The sequence below is a fragment of the Rhipicephalus sanguineus genome, chromosome 10 (genome assembly GCF_013339695.2).
Source record: "Rhipicephalus sanguineus isolate Rsan-2018 chromosome 10, BIME_Rsan_1.4, whole genome shotgun sequence".
NCBI classification, from domain to species: Eukaryota; Metazoa; Arthropoda; class Arachnida; order Ixodida; family Ixodidae; genus Rhipicephalus; species Rhipicephalus sanguineus.
The window spans coordinates 126072717-126079170 of NC_051185.1; the positions used below are offsets into that span (position 1 = coordinate 126072717).

Consider the following 6454-nt stretch of genomic DNA (forward strand, 5'->3'; position numbering starts at 1 on the left):
CGCGTGTATCGTATTTTGGGCGCCGAGCGCTACACGTGTGCCACGATAGCGTTTCGTATCTGTTGAACGTTCTACTCGAAGAGCTTATCTGTTAACGGCGTAATCACACGCCCCTTCTAAATCCTATATATGTACTGGTGTGCAATAAAGCCAGCCCTGTTTTCCCCCGTCGCCCGGTGCAGCATGTTTGTTTTACTGGACACAACGATACATGGTGTCAGAAGTGGTTGATCTTCGACGGCCAGCGCTGCGAGGAATACGCAATGGATTCGTTGAGGCTACCTGGTCCGTTAAACACGACGGGAGAAGCAAGCAAGAATTGGCAGACATTTAAGCAGAGATTCGAGCTTTTCCTGGCGGCATCGGAACCAACTGACAAGCAGCGATCAGTGTCGTCGAAGACAGCGCTCCTTCTCAGTGTCGCAGGGGAAGACGCCTTCGAGATATTCAACACACTGAACTTCACGGAAGGCGAAGACAAGGCCGACTACGCGACGGTCATCAAGAAATTCGACGAATATTTCACGTTGCAGACCAACGAAGTACATGAACGCTACGTATTTCGGAAGAGAGTGCAAAGCCAAGGTGAGCCATTCGAACACTTTTTGCGGGATCTGAAGAAGCAGGCACGAGAATGAAATTTCGGCACGCTTTTAGATTCTATGGTCCGAGACCAGATTGTGTACGGAACCAACGACGACAGGGTCAGAGAAAAGCTGCTCAGGGACTGCGAATTGACACTGCAGAAGGCTGAGCACGTCTGCAAGGCAGCCGAAACATCAGCGCTTCGCCAAGAAACCTGGGAACAAGGTCAAAAGCAAGCGGACGCCGTTCGTAACGCAGGCCCGAACCCAAAAACGGCGCAAGTGAAGATGTACAAGTGCTCCAAATGCGGCCGCACACATCAGCCTGGAAACTGTCCTGCGTTCGGACGAACTTGCAGAAAATGCCAAAAGAGGAACCATTTTGCAATTTGCTGCTGATCCTCCGCGCTGGTTGGCGAAATTCAAGATCACGAAGATGACTTCAGCGTTTTAGAGGCATCGGCAAGAGGAGTAATAAGCCAACGTGATTGGATGGTTCGAATGACCGTAAACAACGTTTCGGTCGAACTTAAAGTACATACAGGGTCTCAGGCCAACTTGCTGCCCGTTGGTATATACAATAAGATGCAAACCAAGCCCTGAAATGAAGCAGAGTAGCGTGGTGCTACATTCGTACGGTGGAGACACGATCAAGCATCTTGGAGTCGTCTGTACGGAAGTGACGCTCCGTGACCGAACTATTCCTCTCGATTTTTTTGTAGTACGCAAAGGTCGCCAAGCAATCCTGGGGCTACAAGCAACCGAACGCCTTGGATTGCTCTCACGCGTTCACAGCGTATCAAAGGACGGCTGTGAAGAAATTGTGAAAGACTTTCGTCATCTTTTCACTGGAACTGGCTGCGTGAAAAAAGTATATCACATCGTGCTTCAAGACAACACTGTGCCAGTCATTCAACCAGTGCGACGTGTACCATTGGCCCTGACGGAACCACTACGGGACGAACTCGACAGGATGGAGCACGCCGGAATCATCACGAGGGTCACCGAGCCTACCGACTGTGTGAGTCCTCTTGTGATCGTTCGCAAAAAGAACGAAAAGATTCGTCTCTCTATCGACCCTAGGAAAATAAATGAGTGCATAAAGAGGGAGCACTACATGATGCCGCGACGAGAGGATATAGAAGCCGAGCTAGCTGGTGCAACTGTGTTCTCCCGCTTAGACACTAACTCTGGATTTCACCAAATCCCCTTGGATGACTCTACATCGCGGATTTGCACGTTCTCTACCCCATTTGGTCGTTACCGCTTTTTACGATTACCCTTCGGCATATCATCCGCCTCAGAAGTGTTCCAAAAAACGCTGAATGAAATTTTCGAAGGCCTTCCCGGCGTAAAAATATACGTGGACGATGTTCTGGTATGGGGCTCGTCGGTAGAAGAGCACAATGAACGCCTCAAATCTGCGTTGCTTGCTGCACAGCTCGCCGGATTGACCTTCAATCCTGAGAAGTGCAGTATCGGCGTCCCGGAAATCGAGTTTCTTGGAGACGTAATCGATAAAGCAGGCATCAGGCCAAGCCCGACGCTGATTAATTGCATGCTGCACATGCCGACCCCAGAAGACAACCTCGCGGTGCAAAGGATGTTAGGTGTCGTAAATTATTTCACCAAGTTTCTCCCTTCACTAGCTCAAAGAACTGCTCTTTTGAGAAGCTTGATCAGACAAGATACCGTCTTCGAATGGACCGACAACCACGCGAAAGAGTGGAAAGAACTCTGCGACTACCTTAGCACACAGCCCGTGTTGGCGGTATTCGATCCGGCTAAAGCAACAAAAGTGTCGTGTGATGCATCCCGAGACTGAATCGGTGCCGCTTTGTTGCTGTGTCACAATGACACATGGAAGCCCGTGGCGTACGCGTCACGAGCGCTTACCGAAACACAACAGCGTTATTCTCAAATAGAAAAAGAGGCTATGGCAGTGGTGTTTGGCTGTGAAAGGTTTAATCACTTCATCTACGGTCGCCAGTTTATTGCTGAAACAGACCACCGCCCTTTGATCGCAATCTCCCAGAAGGCGATTGGTGACATGCCTCCGAGGTTGCAAAGATTCTTTTTGAGATTGCTGCGTTATGACGTTCAATTGAAATTTGTTCCAGGTAAGCAGCTCCTCCTGGCTGACATGTTGTCACGTGCCACAACGAAGACAACGGCCTGCGACCTCGACAGCAACGATGTAGAAGTACATGCCGTGAGTACAGTCTCTTCACTTGTTAGTGAGGGCACATGGAGGCGCCTAGCCCCGGAAACGGCGCGAGATGAACAACCAAGGAACGTGCTTCGGGACCTAGAAGCTGGAAAGTGCTTGGAGGGGCCGTGAAAACGATTCGAGGGAGAGTTATCAAACGTGAAAGGGGTCCTGCTCAAAGACTGCAAAGTGGTTATTCCGGCTAGCATGAAAGGCGAGACACTGGAATGAATTCACCAAGGGCACTTGGGAATCAACAAGAGCAAAGCCAGGGCAAGACAACTAGTTTTTTGGCCGGGAATGAACTCTGACATAGAATCATTCGTCCAGACATGTTCTATCTGCAAAAGGTACGCATATAGCCAGCCTCGAGAGCCTTTACTGATGCGCCCCGTGCCGGACCAACCGTGGTACCCCGTCGGCATTGACATTTTTGAATACGGCGGGAGGTCGTACCTGTGCGTTTACGACGCCCTGACAAACTTCCCCGAAGTTGAACTCCTCAAAGATATGACGGCCAAACAATCATTGACGTAACAAGCGCCATTTTTGCTAGGCACGGCATTCCGATGGAAGTTTGCTCTGACAATGGCCCTCAATTTTCATGTCATGAATTTGCGTTGTTCTCGCAACTGTATGATTTCAAGCATGTAACGTCTAGTCCAGGATACCCACGCTCTAATGGGTTGGCGGAAGAAGGTGTTCAGATAGCTAAGCGCATCCTCAAAAAAACAAGTGAAGCGAAACAAGTTTTCTGGTTGGGGCTGCTTGCTTTCAGGACCACCCCGCTCGGGTGCGGCGCATCGCCCGCTGAGCTGCTGATGGGGCGACGGCTCCGCACAACTATTCCTGACGTTCAAGGCAACACCAGGCACGAGGTGCTCCGGCGTCCTCAGACAGACCACTCTAGGAGACCATTGGCGCACCTGAGCCCGGGAGATACGGTCCGGATAAAGAAAGGAACATGGGCGACGAAAGCTAAAGTGCTCAAGTCTGCTGGTAACCCCAGGTCGTATACAGTTGTCACAGAAAACGGCACGGTGCTCAGGCGCAACCGGCAGCACCTACTACTCACGCGGGAGCCCTTCCGACACAACAACCAGAAATACGACGACGACGACTTCGAGGTAAATTCTAGCCAAAGCAACGCGCTCGCACATCCACGTGCAGAATGCATAGCTCCGTCTACGCCCGCACAGCCCATTGCCTCAACAAGCGTCTCGTCCGCACAAGTCCTAAGAAGGTCGCTCAGACAACGCCGAGCGCCTCACCGTCTGGCCTACGACCAGAACTTCGTGCAAGTGCCTTGAACTAGCGTGCCTCGCAACTTTCATTGATGTTCTTTTCCCTTTCCTTGTTTTGTTTTCAAACAGAGGAAGATCTATCGTATTTTGGGCGCCGAGCGCTACACGTGTGCCACGATAGCGTTTCGTATCTGTTGAACGTTCTACTCGAAGAGCTTATCTGTTAACGGTGTAATCACACGCCCCTTCTAAATCCTATATATGTACTGGTGTGCAATAAAGCCGGCCTGTTTTCCCCCATCGCCCGGTGCAGCATGTTTGTTTTGCTGGACACAACGATACAACGCGTACGGGTCATTACGGTGGTTGTTTGTTACGGCGTTTATCGTGGCGAACTATCATAATCGGTGATGTTGAAGATGCATGTTGCGAGGGATGCGCTCAATTTCGACATGGTCTCGGAGCTGCGACTGTATCTTGCGCTTACGTTCGTCGTCGGGTTCTAGGAGCGTCGCGTATTCTGTGCGCGCGCCGGAGGCCTGCTCGTGCTATGGGAGAGAGAGCTTGAGTCATCGACCTGGTTGGTGAGGTGTGCTGCGGCGAATGTTTCCCACAATTTCAGAACAGCCATGCGGCGGACTCGGTCAGTCGATGAGGGCAGTCCTAGGGCAAATTTCGCGGCCTTTCGGATCAGCACATTTAGCTTTTGTTTCTCCGCTGTGTTCAGGTTGCGGTAACGAATTTCCCTATGTTATGCAACTGTGAAGGAGGGCCTACACCATTGTCAAGGCACAGCTGTTGTCAAGGTCTCGTGTTCTATGACGCCACTGCGGCGGTTTGACACCCGTCAGATGTGGTGAGTGAGCCGTGTCACGGTGTTCTGAAGCCGTGGTAGTGTAGCGGGGCCGGACTCGTCCTATGTATATGGAGGCCCAGGAACCGATGCTAATCAACTTGCGGTATCGGGATCCCTTTTAGAAAGACTTGTGGGTCCAGTGCATTGCAACTTGACGGTGGCGTTGCAAATGTATCGTAAATGACGAACTCCTTATTTCCCGTTGAGACATTTGATTGTTTGATTTCCTTGTTTCAGGCATGTCTGTCGTTGTTGCCTGTAGCAATAGAAGTTTTGCGCTGCTAAGCACGTTGGTAAAGGTCAAATTCCCGGAATGTAGGAAGGGAAAAGTTAACAGGGAGCATTGCACGATGCGATAGAAATAAAAAAAAAATGGTTAGGCCAGGCACGAATGCGTGAAGCTAGGTTTGCCCCAATTTTCTCGATAGTGGAAGGGCTCTTAATTGTTTACTTCCCTTTCCTTCTTGTGATTACTTTGATAAAAGCCCACGCGGCCTCAAAATTAGTCGGATGAGCAAAGAGAAAAAAAACATAGTGCAACATATCAGTCGTAAAACATGTCTGCCAGGATACACGGTGGGCTGCAATAACTTTGCAGTCGAGTAGCAAAACGCTAATATGGATGAATACCACAGCGCGTATTATCAGGCCCTGGAAACTGAGCGCCAGTTTCGGTTTCAAGGAATATGCGCGGTCGGAGTGGTTGCTGGACATCCTAACATCTGGCTGAACGAAGTGAGGTTGATGTTGATGTTGGCATTTATTGTCTTTCACGGGTTTTTACAAATAAAGAACTTTGAATGAAATGTAAAGAACTCGTCTTTTGTTCATTTGTCTTTTTTATGTCGTATTTTATGAATTTTAGATCCTGCGAAGCGCGGGAAGTGGCTCACTTCTTTGTGTTCGCAGCAATTGCCTCCGGTCACCCTTGCCACTTGCTCAGCGACATCATAAGTTGGATCGCGCTCGGTTATCTTGCTCGGTTGGCATGCCAAGTATGAATACGGGAAAGATAAGACATATAATGTGGCGTGCAGCGAACGGAAGCCGTAGTAGGTCACGACGAGTAGGTCAACCATGCATTAGATGAATATGGCTAAATGTGGTTTGTTAACCCAGAGATTTCCATCATAGCAGGGAACACCGCAGATACACGAGACAAGAGAGACTGACAGGACTTGGCGCTAGCTAACAACATTAGCGTTTATTTCGTATGTTCACAAATATATACGCTTCTGGGAAATAAACAAGAGGGGGGGGGGGAAGAGGTAAACGCATGCGTCCCAACTAGTCCATGACGATGCAATGCTCACGTGCGGAGATACTTAATTTCCCTGTCAACAAACTCAAGTTTGCACCCTTTTAGAGATTTCCAGTTCCGCGAAGGTTTTTCAGGTTTACTAGTGACAAAACTTGCGAGCACAAGCATTTGGGTCTATTATTTGAGCAGGTATTCATTTTGCAAAGGCACATGAGTAAACCCAGTTCTACGCAAGCCTGACTGGATTGACAAAATCGCAGTGTCGCAAGACTAATTCGTCTTGATAACAGCCTACCTGCT

The 6454-nt window shown here is 49.6% G+C and overlaps 1 long non-coding RNA gene across 1 annotated transcript; it reads left to right on the forward strand.

Moving 5' to 3' along the window:
• The first annotated feature begins 1359 nt into the window (after positions 1 to 1359).
• Positions 1360 to 3786, forward strand: LOC125760113 (uncharacterized). Its single transcript, XR_007417775.1, has 3 exons — positions 1360 to 1605; positions 2705 to 2796; positions 3572 to 3786. It is a non-coding gene; the product is annotated as an uncharacterized LOC125760113 (long non-coding RNA).
• Positions 3787 to 6454: the final 2668 nt, after the last annotated feature.